The sequence below is a fragment of the Octodon degus genome, unplaced genomic scaffold (assembly GCF_000260255.1).
Source record: "Octodon degus isolate 3935 unplaced genomic scaffold, OctDeg1.0 scaffold00027, whole genome shotgun sequence".
Classification (NCBI taxonomy): Eukaryota; Metazoa; Chordata; class Mammalia; order Rodentia; family Octodontidae; genus Octodon; species Octodon degus.
In genome coordinates, this window is record NW_004524603.1 from 12,124,491 (window position 1) to 12,139,750 (window position 15,260).

The following is a 15,260-nucleotide window of genomic DNA, read 5'->3' on the forward strand; positions in this document are numbered from 1 at the left end:
AAGAAAGAAAGAAAGAAAGAAAGAAAGAAAGAAAGAAAGAAAGAGAAAAGAAAGAAAGAAAAAAGAAAAAAGAAGACAAAACAAATTAGTTAAGCATTATCTGCTAGACTAGCAGAAATGCAGAGTATAGTTGTCCAAACTCTTCTGCTTACATACATAGGTATATCCCTTTCTCCAAGTCCCTCTCCTGTCTTCCTCAACTCAGACACTCTTCCTTTTGAAAAAGTGCATTCCCTTTTTCCAGTATCTATTATAATCTTCAGATTCCATTTTCTCATTCAGGTTCTCACATTATGGAGACAATATGTTTGCACATTTGGGTCTGATTTATTTCACTAAATGGTATGGTCTCTAGCCGCATCCATTTACCAACAAAAGATTCACATTTATCTTGTTTTATAGCTGAACAATACTCCATTGTGTAAAAATACCACATCATTATCCATTCCTCAGTTAATGGGCATCTGGGCTGTTTCCAGGATTTAGCTATGATAAATTGCAGGGCTATAAACATGTGTGCACACATATCACTGTGGTATGAGGTTTTCAGTTCTTCTGGAAAAATACCCAGGAGGGGAATAGCTGGCTTGCATGGGATCTCCAATCCTAACTTTTGAAGGAATCTCTACACTGATTTCCTTAGTGGTTGCACCAGTCTGCATTCCCACCAACAGTGAAGAAGGGTTCCTTTTTCTCCATAGCCTCTCCAGCATTTGTTATTGGCTGATTTCCTTATGATAGCCATTCTTTCTGGGGTGAGATGGAATCTCAATGGTGGTTTTTTTTTTTCTTTTCCTTTTTCTTTCTTTCTTTTTTTTTAACATCATCACTTTTATTTGCATTAGGTAATCATTATGTTTTTTGTTTTTACTTTCTTTTTTTGAAGCAATCTCACTATACGGTCCAAACTTAATTCCTCTTGCCTTGGCATCTATAACCACTTCACCTAGCAGTAAAATCCCTTCTTTTATGCATCAAAACTCATACCAAACAATGAGCTCTAGGTTGCAAAAGAGGATTCATTTTTTGCACCTGTTCGTTTAAGTTTTAGTCCACAAAAGGAAAGTCAAAAACATACGTAAGTGCCCTTGTACAGTGCAGTGCATACTTAACAGAAGTCAGCTATACAATGGCAATCATAAGGAAAACCACAGTTGAAATAGAAAAACCATTCACCAGGTACACTAGGAAGCTGTTTTTGAGCTGCTTGGGAATCAGAACAAGGGCCTTATGCTGGAGTTTAAAACAGTGTTCCCAAAAATCTACAGAAGTTGGTTGGATGCCACTGACGTTTTCTTTCAATGTTGCAGTGACACAAGCTCTCAGAGTAGCAAGCACTGATAAAAAACAGCAGGATTCAAAAGTGGTAGCTCAGCGTTTCCCCAGTGTTTGAAATTTTTAAATGCTATTTCTTTAGTTTCTTCCACAAACTTGTTCAAGTTTTCATTCTTCTCCCTAGTTCTCGATTTAAGATTTCAAAGTTATCTCCATGTAAATCTTTATGGTCATTTCTTCCTATCTAAAAAAAACACCCATCACTTTCTGTACATTGTTTACTTTCTTTGATATTCACATGATTATCTCTTTTTCAGATCTTTTTGCCCTCTGTCCATCATTTCTGGCCTTAGAAACTCTCTTTATAAACAAAGCAGCTTCTTTATTATTCTCTCATGGTAAATACACATTCATCTTGCCTGGAAATTCAGAACTTAACAATGAAAAAACTCTCTTCTAACTTGATATCACATGCATCATGTTCATGATGTGTTGTCTCATATTCTGCTTCTGACTTCAACTGAAGAAATGGAGTTATCATCGTCCAAGTATTTTTATCTACAACTATCAAGGTCTTCTTTTTCTGGGGCCGGGGAGATGGCTCAGTGGAATAAGTGCTTCCCTGGCAAGTGCAAGGGCCTGAGTTCAATCCCTGGTTCCACCAAAAAAAAAAGAAAGAAAGGTCTTTTTCTAAATCTTCACCAACATTCATTTGTTTCAGTGACTCCTTAAGGTGGTGTTCATACTTCAGTTTTTCAATATAGTATTTAAAGAGCCTCTTGCAACAGCTTGCTCAAAATTTAAAATTTTCCTCTAAGGTAATGGTTTCCTTCTAGCCTCAGATTGTAAAATTGGGAACATAGGCCCTTTTTCTTTGATTTGTTTTTTTATCTATTTGTGACCTTCTAGTGTTTCTCCTTCCTTTTGGGCTTCCTCTTGGTGTTAATTTTGGCTTGTATTTCCTCTTCTTACATTTCTTCTTTTTCTTGAGTCTTTCAAAAATAGCCTTCGAAGTCAATGTCTTTGGTTCCATGGATGAATCACTTGATGAATCTGTCTGAACATTCTCAGGTATATGAACAAATTTCCTTATGGATTTTCTTTGAGAAGGTACACATTGTGTTTTAAATAAGCTGCTACCAGATGAAGAGTTATCACTTTGATTTTCAATTTCTACAGCTCTATCGATGTCGTACAGTTAACAGGATCCATGCCTGATTTTTCCACCACTTTTTCTTGGTCTTAAAGAGTTTCTTCTCCAATTGCACTGCAGGAAAGTTCAGCGCTGTTTTAATTTTCATTTCTCAAATGGCTAACAATATTGAACACTGTTTTATATATTTACTTGCCGTTTGTATTTTTTTTTCTGAAGTGACTTCCATTTATTTCGATACATCTTTTCCCCGTGATGATTCACAGGACCTTCAAGCCAATATAAATACTTTATAAATATTTGAATATTTGGGTATATGCCTGCACAGTGCCTCAGCAATATCTTTCAGCAAGAAAAACACTGAAGAGTAAAGACTAGACACAATTACTAAGTACAGTGAAAATCTGTTGCAAATATTTCTGAAGGAAGAAGACACAACATACCTGTTCAACTAAGAAAAGCACACTTACAAGACAGGATGATTTTATTTTTACATGGGACCCTGAACACTTAAGCTGCCATTTAGGTACTGAGTGACATAGTAACATCCCCAGTTTATACCATGAATTCATAGGGAATAGGTTCTAACAACTCAGGTTCCTTTCCATTGGTTGCTCTTCTCTGGGAGGGGCAGGCTGGCACTCCAGTTGAACCCAGGTATTTCTCTTTGGCTTCCTTCTTTTTCTAATCATTTTCCTTGACCCATTTCAGGAGCTATTGTGACATTTTGAGTGTTTAATATGTTCAATATGTACATTAATCCTCTTGGCAAGTATCTTGCCCTTAACTTGCTTGTTTACAACAATACCAACAGCATGCTGGGTAACGTTATAGACTCTTCTTGTTTTACCATGGTAACATTTGTGAGGCATTCCTTTTTGCACAGTACCCATTCCCTTGATGTCTACAATATCACCCTTTTTGTCGTTTCACGTGTATGTGGCCAAAGGAACAACCTCATGTTTTCTAAAAGGCCTGAAAAACATATACTGGGTTCCCTCCTCTTGCCCTTTGTGTTAGTCATTTTGGCAAATTCCTAGAAGATGGCGGTTCCCTGTATTTCTTCTTCTGAAAAGTGTATATTCACTTCAGGTGGCCATTTTTGGATTGGGTCTTTGAATTTGGGGAGCCTGTTTTGTTTTGTTTTGTTTTAACTCTTTATATGTTCATGACAGAAGGCCTTTCTCAGAGGACCAGTTGGCTATAATTTTCCCAGTTTGTGGGTTATTTCTTTACTCTGTTGGAGATTTGCTTTGAAGAGTAGAAACTTCAAAAGGATGAGATCCTAGTTATTGATTCTTTGAGGTATTTCCTGTGCAGTTTGGCATTTCTTCACAAACTTTCAACCTACCCCTACGTCTGTAAGATTTCTACTTACATGTTCCTCCAGAAGATTTAATGTTTCTGTTTTAATATTTAAATCTTTGATCCATTTTGACTGTAGTTTTGTGCATGATGGTAGATATGAGTCTAGTTTTAGCCTTCAGCATTAGGAAAGCCAGTTTTTCCAGTACCGTTTATTAAGGAGGCTATCTTTCTTCCACCGAACATGTTTGGCCCCTTTATCAAAGGTAAGGCAGCCTACTGTGTTTGCAGTTGTGTGTGCATCTTCTAATCTGTACCATTGATCCTCATGTCTGTCTCTATGCCAGAACCGTACTGATTTTATCACAGTGGTATTTGTTCTCAGTGGGCTAGAGGATTGAGATTGGCTTTTGCTCCTGTATTCTGGCATTTTTGAAGCTCCCAGCAATTACCCAGACTTAGCAGTGGTGGGAGAGTGGTGAGGCATATATAGGCAAGGTGTCCACTACAGTGGGGAGGGTAGGACTCACCAAGGCTCTCACTAACAGTGGGGGTGACTGGCCAACACTCAACAAGGCTTCAGTGTAGGTGGTGGGTGGTGACTGGATTCACCAGAATCCCTTGGACTGCCTAGAATCCTCCTAAGTTCTTAAAACATTGAACCAGTGCCAGCACAAGCTCCACATCTGTGTGCTGGAGGCCAAGTGCCACAGCTCACCAGAGTCCCACAGGCCACCCAGAGTCCTCCAAAGTTCTTAAATAAATGGATCAGGGACCAGGAAATCTTCATGCCTGCACATGCTGGGCCCATAGACTGAAGCACTGCACAGCCCTGGAATGCTGGTCAGGGTCTTACTTAGTTCTTAAAAGTTGGACTGACACCAGCAGAAGCTTCACGCCTATGCACTGGCAACTAAGGTTCAGAGACCTGGGAGATGGCTCAGTACAATAAGCACTTGCCTGGCAAGTGCAAGGGCCTGAGTTCAATCCCCAGTTTTGCCAAAAACAAAAACAAAACAAAACTAAGTTTCAGAGCTTACCAGTCTTGCAGGTCTCCCAGAGTCCTTTCCAAGGTCCTTAAATGGTATCAGGAAAGATCTGCGCCTGTGCCCACACTGGGATGGTAGATAGCAGCTCTCCAGAGTCCTGGCAGGTTGCTCAGGGTCCTCCTAAGCTCTTAAAAGTGGGACTGGCACCAGCACAAGTCCCATGCCTGCATGCTGGGGGCTACAGGTCAGAGCTTATCAGTCCTGCAGACTTCCAAGAGTCCTCTCCAAAGATCTTACATCGCACGAGTAAAGATCCACACTTGCCCACGCTGAACTCACAGATCTCAGCTCTCCAGAGTCCCAGTGGACCCAAGCATTTTTTAATTTGGGAGAAGTGAAAGAGGGAGACAGGGACATGGAAATAGATCTGTTCTACTTTATCATCTCCTGGAGGAGGCCAAGGCCAACGGAGCTTCTGGGTTAGGAGAGAGTAGATAGGTACAGGAGGCAGGCAGTGGGCATGGAGAAAGATACTGAAGAGGGAGAGGATGGAAGGAGGCCTCCACTGGTAGTGGAGGAAGAAGAGAAGGAGCCTAGGGTTGAGGAGCACATGGAGGTGTGGGGCAGAGTCAGTAGCATCGAAATCATGTTCAAGGACAGAACAGAGTTGAGTCCAGATTGACACGATGAAGAAAGAGAACTTGACAAGTGGAAAGGATTAACAAAAAGCTGACTGAGAAAATAAGAGGCCACACAACAGTCAGTAGAGACCACTTTCAGTTGCAATAGATAAGTGTGTTTAAACCTCAAAAACGTTGAAAGCATAAGGCTCTGTATTTAGGTTATTAATTATCGACTGAGTAGCAGAAGAATGTAAGCTTTTTAATTTCATGCCTCCCCCTCCTAGATTATTAAGGTTTTAGAGAATTTTTAAATTCTAAGGAGACAGAGAAAACGCAGGCTTTGGGTGGTCAGAGACCTAAATGGAGTGAATGAAACCGTTAGAAAGATGCTAGAATAACAGGCGGTCAGGGGTCTCGCATCTCCCAGAGTTCTCACAGGAGCAGTGGCCACCAGCAGAAGACCTGCGTCTTGCATATGCTGATGGCCAGAGGGACAGTTTTCCTCAGACTGGAAAGGAAAGACAGCCCTAGGATTTTTAGACAGTTGGACAGAAGAAAGGAAACCCCTCAAGGGGTTTACATAGTAACTCTCCCAAATCCTAGGAGATGAGAATGAGCTATGACAGCAGGCTCAAGGTCACCCTGGAATACATAGTAAGTTTCAGATTAACCTGAAATACATACTCTGGGTTTCCTTCTTTTGAACTTCTTAACCTGAATAACACGAATATAAAAATGAATCAAAATATAAAAATGATGGAGATGGCAGCAATCAGGCTGGGTTACAGATTTCAATAAATATCCTGAACATGAAGAAAAATGTAGTACCCTGTCAAAGAGGAGGGCATCAAAACCCAGAGCATACAGCAGGGGGCTCTGGTTGAATACAAAATTGATCCAGTTGTTAGCACTGTGCCGAAGTCACAGACTCTGATGTGTCAAAATACAAGGAGGTAGGCTCTGTGTGTCTACTGAAGGCAGGTCATTCCAAACACTGTTCACAGAGTAACAGGTCAGCTCTCCCATTACTGGTCAATACCAGACAGGACACCTCAGAATTTGCTCTCTGAGAAAAATGTTTCTCTCTAGCAAATAAAATACTTTATGCAAAACGGTAGGATCTCTAGTGCTGATGAAGATTTCATCAAGCAGATAGCATTACTTAGTGGCATTTTGGAGCCCCGTAGCTTTATTATTTCCTTGAAGTGACAACTATCACATGATATAAACTAACCCCTAAACTACATCCATCTGACTCTGCTAAGATTACTCAGAAAGGACAAAAATCTCCCCTTGCAATTCGATCTACACAATGGCAAAGCAACCCCACACTTACTACAATATAGCCCCGCCTTCTTTCATATGAACACACTATTCGTATTCCTGAAATATTAAAGAAATAAGATAATGAATGCTAAGTTGAGAGGACTCTCTAAGAACACAGAAAAATAAGTTTAAAAATAAAATGCGTATAGACCTTCTCTTTTCAGGCATCAAGAAGAACGGGGTACAGGGTTACCCAGTTACCACAAACAGCTACAAAATTACAAAAAATAAAGAGCTATTTTCTTCAAAACTTGAATGATAACCGAGAACTGCCTTCCTGGAGAAGAAACAGCAACGAAATGGCTGATACAATCATACTGACTTCCTGCCGGCGGGCAATATCCGGACTGTGGCCTAAGGAGAGGGAACCCAAAGGGCCTGGACACGTTGCTCCTTGGAGGATGTGGAGATGGAGTTCGAGGATAAAGAGAAGGGCAGAGCCCCAGGGAGGAGTTAGCTACGCAGAGCAAAGGGGCTCAGGTTGGGCTTTGAGTTCTTGGTTAAACATCAGTCTGTACTGATGTTTAGCCAAACATGGAGTGTAAAAGCCCCACAAAACTGGGAAGGAAAGAAAACTTTGAAGGAAAGAAAAATTATAAAACAAATTACCTTTCAGACCTCAAATGAAGCCAGCATTCATTTTTTTCACTCTTCAGTTAGAGAGAAAAAACATTAAATAAAATTATGTTTTCTGCCATACAAATGGCAAAAGGGCTAAACCTTAGAAGTTGAGTAAAGTTACCCCTAAAAAGACCACCTTAGAACTCCTTAAGTTAGTTCATAAACACCAGAGAATTACACTAATTTACAATTAACTTAACTACCTGCCATACAAAACCAAAAATGTTTAAACAGAATACAACAAAGTCAAGTATCCAATAACTTAAAATTCTTCCTGTCCGACATTCAATCAAAAATTATTAAACCTTTAAAACATCAGGAAAATATACCTCATAACCTGGAACAAATCAGTTACACAAAGTTTACAAACACAGATATAGAACTTGACAAAAGCTAAATGGAATGAAAACCTAAACTTTGTAACACTGAAATCTACAGCAGCTGAGACCCTGCCCAGGGGTGGGGACTGAGATGGACGTTCCTAAAGTGGTACAGAGCTTTGAGTGGCATGGAGCAAAGAGACAAAAGTAAAAGGGGAAAAAACCCACAGGGACAGGTAGATAATGGAACACTGGGCTCTCAGTCAGTGAAAAGGTAGACAGAAAATCAACAGGGATAGAGAGGCTGTAGAGGATGTGAGCCTATACACATGGCCTATGGGACATCCAGAGAACATTCCATCCCAACTCAGCAGGACACGCGGTCTCCAGGAGCTGTCCTCAGCAGTGACAGTGTGCTGTACCACACGTCTCAACAAAATTAAAGCACTGGGATAATGCAGCGTATGTACTCTGATCACAATAGAATTTATTAAAAATCAATCCCAGAAATAGATCTTGGAAAATCCCACAAATATTGACATGTCAAACACCACTTGTTTGATTAACCCATTGGCCTAGGCAGAAAGGATAAAAAGAAAACTAGAAAACAGCTTGAAATGAAGGAAAGTGAAAACACAACATGCAAAATTTGTGCGACATCTTCTCAAATGCATCACTAAAATGATAGCCCGTACATCGAAGGAGACATGAACTCTTACCCTTAGCTCAGAATAGATAGAGAATTAATGTGACATGGCTTAGCTCTGAATGTATGCTCTATAACCACAAAGTTTCGTACTAAAAATTCTTTGGCATCTCGGGATGGCAAAAGTTCTTTACATAGGCAATAAAATCATGAGCTACAAAAGGAAAAGAACACACAGTCTTGTATTTTTTAACATATGGAATGCTGTCCTATTTATAACCAACAAATTACAAATGTTGATTATCTCCAGAAAATATATACCGGAGACACGAATGAGGATAAATGGTGAAATGTAATTTTTTTCTTTTTTCTTTTTTTTTTAAACATTTATTTATTTATTTATTTATTTATTTATTTATTGTGTGTGTGTGTGTGTGTGTGGCCAGCTTAGCCCATCAGGGGGTGGGGCTGACTGGCATGTGGTGCTGGGGGATCGAACCGCAGTCCCTGTGCTTTGCCAAGCTTGTTTCAAGTAGGTGCTTTAGACCACTGAGCCATCTCGCCAGCCCTGTAATTTTTTCTTAAGTTCTTGTGTATTGTTTGAATTTTTATTTATTTATTTATTTATTTATTTGTACAGGGTCTTGCTCTGCAACTCAGGCTCATAGTTATTCTCCTGTCTCACCCTCTCCAGTGCTGGGATTACAGGTGTGAGCCACCACATCCGGTTTGGGCCCCGCCCGGCATGTCCAGTGTTCTGGGTACTTGAACCCTGGTCCTTGAGCTTGCCATCAGATGCTTAGATGGCCAAGCTATCTGGACAGCCTGTTTTAATGTTTTAAGTATAAAAATGTACTTTCACATAAATAAAGATAGATGTTTAAAATACATGTTCCATGGAATATTTTGGCACTTTTTTCAGAACAAGATCTAACACAAGAGACTCAAGGAAAACCATGGGAGTAGTGAAGGTGAGGCCCCTAAAGAAAGGCTTTTCTTTTGACCCTCTTTTTTCACCCTTTGCCTTCTCTGACTGTCTAAGGGAATTAACTTTAGGGAATTATTCAATATGAGATCCAGTCAGTCAGTCAGCTCACTCTCTATTGGGAGGGAGAGCTGTCAGGACCGAAATGACTCACTTATGTCCAACCCTAGCAAAACTGTGTCAGGAGATAATGGTGGTAGGATCAGGCATAGTTGCCTAGGACCAGATTATCATAAAAGATTCTGCAAGAACCACAACCTTGCCGTTGAAGCCACTTCTGTGGGGACATCCTGTTGAGGAGCAGCCAGCCCTCACTGCAACCTGGCGGTGCCCTGGCTAAACCACAGCCTTGCTCTGTCACCTCTCCCGAGGCTGTCTCCTAGCGACAGTCAATAGACAAATCACCACCTGCTCTGAGCCTCTGTGTCCAGTGACCTTCTGTTTGAAAACAACCTACAAGTACTTCACGTTCCCCTTAAAATCTCCCCCTTGCCTCAACCTCCCTGGATGTGCCCATGACCACCATGATGTGCATAGTCCAGATTGCAGTCCCCTTTCATTCATCCCCAAGCAGACTTTTTCCGGGCAAACCTCCCTCTATGTTGTTATTGTAGGTTAATATGATATACCAGTCTCTGTGTCAAGCTGGGAATGAGGTGTGCTGAAGGGAGAGATACTGTCTCCAACTTTCAAGCCGTTTGTTAGAATCAGAAAAATGAAGAGATGGGCCTTATGGACAAGGTCTTTCTCCAGCTTCAGCTCCTGGCTACAGAGAACCATTCCCCACAGCGGGCTCCACACTCTTACTGCAAGTATGGAATGAATATGTCCCTTCCACACACAGAACTGAACAGGCTGAGCTGAGTGGGGGAGCCGACCTCCAGTCCGCTGGAATCTTCTTCAGTCTGTTTCCCAGCATCATCTTGTGGTGGTCTGAAGCTTCAGCTAGCCCCGGAAGCAGCAACCCAAACCCTCATCCCTTCCTGAAATCCCTCCCTACCAGTAATGGAGCCCACCCTCTGATGCCCCTCACTGGTTACTGTGACCCGCTCCTTCAGCCTAGGAGTGATAGCACAGTGGCACTTCACGGGAAGAAAATGGGTCTTGAGAGCCTCACATACCAGATCTGCTGCCAGTCCTGCTCCTCCCGGGCAGATAACCTTAAGCCAATCACTTCTGTTCTGTGAGGCTGAAAAGGAGACTGAAAGAATGTCCCTAAGATTTCCTTTTAGATTTTATCCTAGGAGCTACTGGATTTTCATGTAGCTGGTGCCATCTTAAACAAAGCTTCCCACCCTTGGGTCTGGGCCAGTGTTAGGGATGGAGGATGTTCAGGTGCTTAGGTTGTGGCTGCCAAAGAAGCACAAGAGTGGGGACAGAACAGAGGAGAGAGAGAGAGAAGAAAAGACATACCAGCTGCAATGGCCAATACGTCACGTCACAATGGACAAACCAGCTCTTAAATGAGCAACACGGCTCCCAGCAAAGCTGAGCGGAATCTGGCCCAAGGATCAGCAAGCTAAGGGACACAAATGAAGGCGAAGAAGCTATGGAAATGAAGGTGCATTGTGAAATCGCTTGGCTCAGGACCCACCCAGAGGCGAGAACTTGGGGTTTATATCTGATCTCTTGCCCCTTCCTCTCTGGCACTCTTCCTCTGCCCTGCTTCCTGGCCATGAAAGATTAAGCCTATTTGTCCAGCCACAGCCTTCTACCATGCTTCTGCCTTGGAGCCAGATGACCAAGGGCATCTGCAGACTCAGTGTTTCCAGCAAACATGAAAAGGTGGTCTTCAGGTCTCCCTGAGGTAGCCTAGGCCACTGTGATCAGCAGCCAGAGGTGGAACCCCCACAGCAAAGCCAGTGGGAAGCTAGGATGCATTGCCCAACTTTGTGACCTCCCAGATTAGTGACAAGGACAAGTTGACTAAAAGCAAATGAAACAAGAGAACTTCTGTTTCCATGGTTATAGAAGGGTCTCATGGAGGTATGTTGAAAAGAGGATGTCAGAGAAATGGCAAAGCATTCTGCAAAGGGCAATAGTTTACTTCATCCACAGTCACACTGAGTGATCTGAGTCACCTGTCCCTCAGTTCCTCCTGTCCCTTAGTGTCTCAGTGACAAAAGGAATAGGACACAGGACAAGCTACAAGCTCCCTGGTGCAGAGCTCAGGAACTCAGAGACTGGGGTTATGATAAAACCAGTTTCTAGGGTCAGCTATCAATAGAGTGACTCATTCCCACCACAACGGAACTGAAAGGAGGAAGAGGCGAGGCCTACAGCAGCATCAGATTGCCCTGCCCTCCTGCCAGCTGCACCCGACCGCATCTTCCAGCCCCAATAGAAACACTGGGTTAAACTGTTCTCAAGTTGTTGTTGTTGTTTTTACTACATTTCTCAATTATGTTAGCAAACTTAGCTTTCAGTTATTTTGACTTCAGAGTAATAGTACTTTACTCTTAATATATTGAGCTGCTTTTTGTGTTTTGTTGTAGCAGTTAGGCTATTTACTAAATGCTGATGTTAGATAAGATAACATATGCAATCTGCTGTCTTCTGTGATGTCCAAACAATTTAAATTTTGACTATGCTTCATTATTTCTTGCCTCTGTTCACTTGAATATTGATGGCTTCTATTAGACCACTAGGCCTAGAGGAATGTGGAAAACTGAAGTATCATGATGGGAATGGGTTTCTAGAACCATGGGGAATATTACATGGGTTTTCTGTCGTTTTTGCTTTTTCTCATTTATTCCACTTGCCCACCTAATGCAGGAATATTTTTTAAGTGATCACATAGACAAACCAAGAAAGACATTAGTCTTGTGGTTTTAAAACTTTGAATCGTTGCTTGGCGTGGTGGTACACACCTGCAATCGCAGCTAATCAGGGAGTGAAACGAGATAATCAAATGCAAGGCTAGTCCAGGAAGTTGTCTCAAAATAGAAAGGCTGAGTATGTGTTTCAGCATTTAATGCATTCAATTTCCAGCACTGCAAAAGAAAAAAAAATTCTAATTGTTGCATCTGGAGGTGGATTATTTCTTAGAAACCAAACAGTGGAGCACAATGATCTCCAGCAACACTGGGTTTGAGCAGTAGTCTGAGAGATATTTCTAGCTCACGCAAAAGATTTAGAGTTTCCTATGATAGTTTGTAGACATTTTTTTTAAAATCCTTACATAATCCAAATTGTGGTAGTCAGAAAAACCTCAGAATATTTATAAGGGTTACTATTTCTGTAGGGCTTAAATATAAAAGCATTTCTAATCAACTTCTTTTGGCCTGTATACTTGTGGTAACTCAGCTGTTAGATTCATGACTACTTGCTCAATACATGTTGGATACTGCATATTTTATTATTTAGCTGCCTTTGTGACATACCTTGTGAGAAAGCATGTGTATTAAAGGCATTTGGTACATGTGCTCTTTTGCTTGTACAAGAGTCATAGGAACTCCATGTCCTTTCATGTGGTAATTTTGAACTTTCATTAGCCCTTATAGGCATTTTCATTTTGTAGCCATCTCCATTGGATTGCACACCATCTCTCAGGAAGACACCAGCTGAAAATACTTTGAACTCTATGTTAAATACCATCAAAAGCATGTTGCACAAACCTCTGCTAGGTCCTGGACTCTGTGTAATTTTTCTTTTTCAAATTTCCAGTGTTGATATAGACCCCAGTCCTGTGGCCTCCATTTAGGTCGCTGAGCAAGAGAGGGAGAGATTGAGGACAGGCTGTTTCAGACATGGGCCTGAGATCTTCTGAGCTGGATCAAAACCTCACAGAGAACTGGTCCGTTCCAGAGCCCCACTGCTCTGGGGCAAAGCCTGGAAAAAGCCCAATGTTCTGTTTTCTATTTCATTGGATTCTAGGCCTACCATTCATATCCTTACTCCAAATCAGTTTTGTTGAGCTAATGTTTGGAAGTTCGTGCCTGTCTCATTTGTTACTCGCTGTAAATGAGTAACATTTGTGGTTCTTTTCTGATCTAAGATGTTCTAAAACGTTATCTTGGGACCAGGTCGAAAAAAACCTAAGGCTAAAGAGAAACACAGTACACAAAAGAAAATATCTTTTTGTTATTATTATTCACAAGGTGATTTGAGATCATTTAATCTGTCTTGGTTTTTACTTTTCCAAATAAACAATGAAGGGTTTAGTCTCAAAGATCTTTCTTCCTTAGGTTGATTTCAAAATGTGTTCACCTCTGTTGGTGGGGTGACGAGCAACTATAATCCCATCACTTGGGAGGCTAAGGCAAATTGCTGTGAGTTCAAGGCCAGCCTGGGTGGCAAAACAAGTTCAAGGCCAGCCTGAACGGCATAGTGAGACCCTGTCTCAAAAACTCTCAAAAACCATGTCTTACGTTTTTCAAGTTCTCTCTAAAGTGGTGATTTTAAAACTTAGCTTCCCTTCGTAATCAGCTTAGAAACAGTGAGGTTCTAACACAAATGCTATATTTCTGGATCTCACTCACCTGAGATTAGTACGCATTTGCTCCAGAGTGTGATTTAGTCTTCTAGACTGGGGCTTATCATGTTACCCTACTGCGTTGTCAGTGTTCTGGTAGCCATGAGACTTTCCTAAGCCACCCTTTAGACCCCAGAGCTTTCCGCGCCCCCTCACATCGGGCCCCCCATCTCCTGGTGGCACCCAGATGTGCTGCTCACGAGACATCCCTCACCATGTCCCTGTGGACTCTCCCCATTTTCATTCATAGACATTTGCACTCCCTTCTCCTATCACTTTGCAAAAAGACACGAAGCAAATATTGAAAGGAAGCCTAGAGGGCATTGTTGCTGATACACAAAGAAAGATCACAAAACTCCTTAGCTCCTTAAGAAAATGGAGGCATCTTTAGGCTTTGCTAAAGTTCAGTCAAGTAAACACAGGGACGTTCCAAGGGCAAACACTTCCTTGCTAAGACGGGAGAACTTACTCAGAGCAGAGCCCCAGAGGACTTTAGAGATACTCCCTGGTTGACTTCATCCGTGGGCACTGTCGATTTCCAAACCCTGTCATCGCAAATAAGTAATACGTGTATTCATCTTCTGTTCATCATTACTTTCACAGTCAAATGCCAGCATTTCACCAAGGAAACAGTATAATCTCAAAATATTGGGACATAATCATGGCCAATATAATGTCCTCCAGTGAGGTCCTGATCTTATCAACTTAGTGCTAAGACTGATTAGTCAGTGAGAACCAAAGGAGTGATTTTCTCTGTCACTAATCCAGCCTGGGTTACAGGGAAAACAGGAATGGTCCCTGGCTCTGGCCTGGTTGGAAGGACAAGGCAGAATCCCGGAAAACAGGTTCTACACCTGCTCTAAATGGGCAACAATTCTTAAAACCACTTTGAATACTTTTTTATTCATTTGCTTAACAAAAAAATTACTGTGAAAAATTCATTAGGATTTTTTAAAATGTATTTGGTCTAATTACACAGCTCAGAGTCAGGCTCAGTCTCTGTGGCCAGCTCAAAGGGCCCACGGGCGGGGCCAATCATGGCGTGCAGTACCAAGGATCAAACCCTGGTCCATGCACTTGCCTAAGCAGGGCCTTACTCTGTTGAGCTATCTCGTCGCCTCTCATTAGGCCCCCCACATGGGCCACAGCCTGTCCCACCTGCTCCAAGAGAAGGGACAACATGACCTGGGTGGGTTTGTCCTAGTGGGGCTCTCAACACACAGACCTAGGCCGGGCTTTTTGTGCTCTTTGGGGCCACCTACCTGCTGACCCTGCTGGGTAATGAGCTGGTTCTCCTAAATGCACTGGATACGTGACCCTACCTTCCCATGTACTTCTCCTGCACCACCTCAAGGTGGTGGTATGTCCTGGTGGACATCTTCTCCACCTCCAGCAGACATGTTTTCTCTTGTAGAAGATTCCCATCTCCTTCACCCAGTGTGGGGAGCAGCTCCTTTTCTCTATGGCCTTCTGGGGAACCAAGTTTATCCTGCTGACTGCAATGGCCTATGACTACTACTTGGCCATCTGTGACCCTTGCTTT

General features: G+C 42.0%; 1 non-coding gene and 1 pseudogene across 1 annotated transcript; both read right to left on the reverse strand.

Moving 5' to 3' along the window:
• Window positions 1–954: 954 nt before the first annotated feature.
• On the reverse strand, window positions 955–1,087 carry LOC111816164. Its single transcript, XR_002820643.1, has one exon. It is a non-coding gene; the product is annotated as a small nucleolar RNA SNORA40 (small nucleolar RNA).
• A 615-nt stretch (window positions 1,088–1,702) lies between these two features.
• LOC101570110 lies at window positions 1,703–15,095 on the reverse strand (annotated as a pseudogene).
• Between the last annotated feature and the right edge of the window lie 165 nt (window positions 15,096–15,260).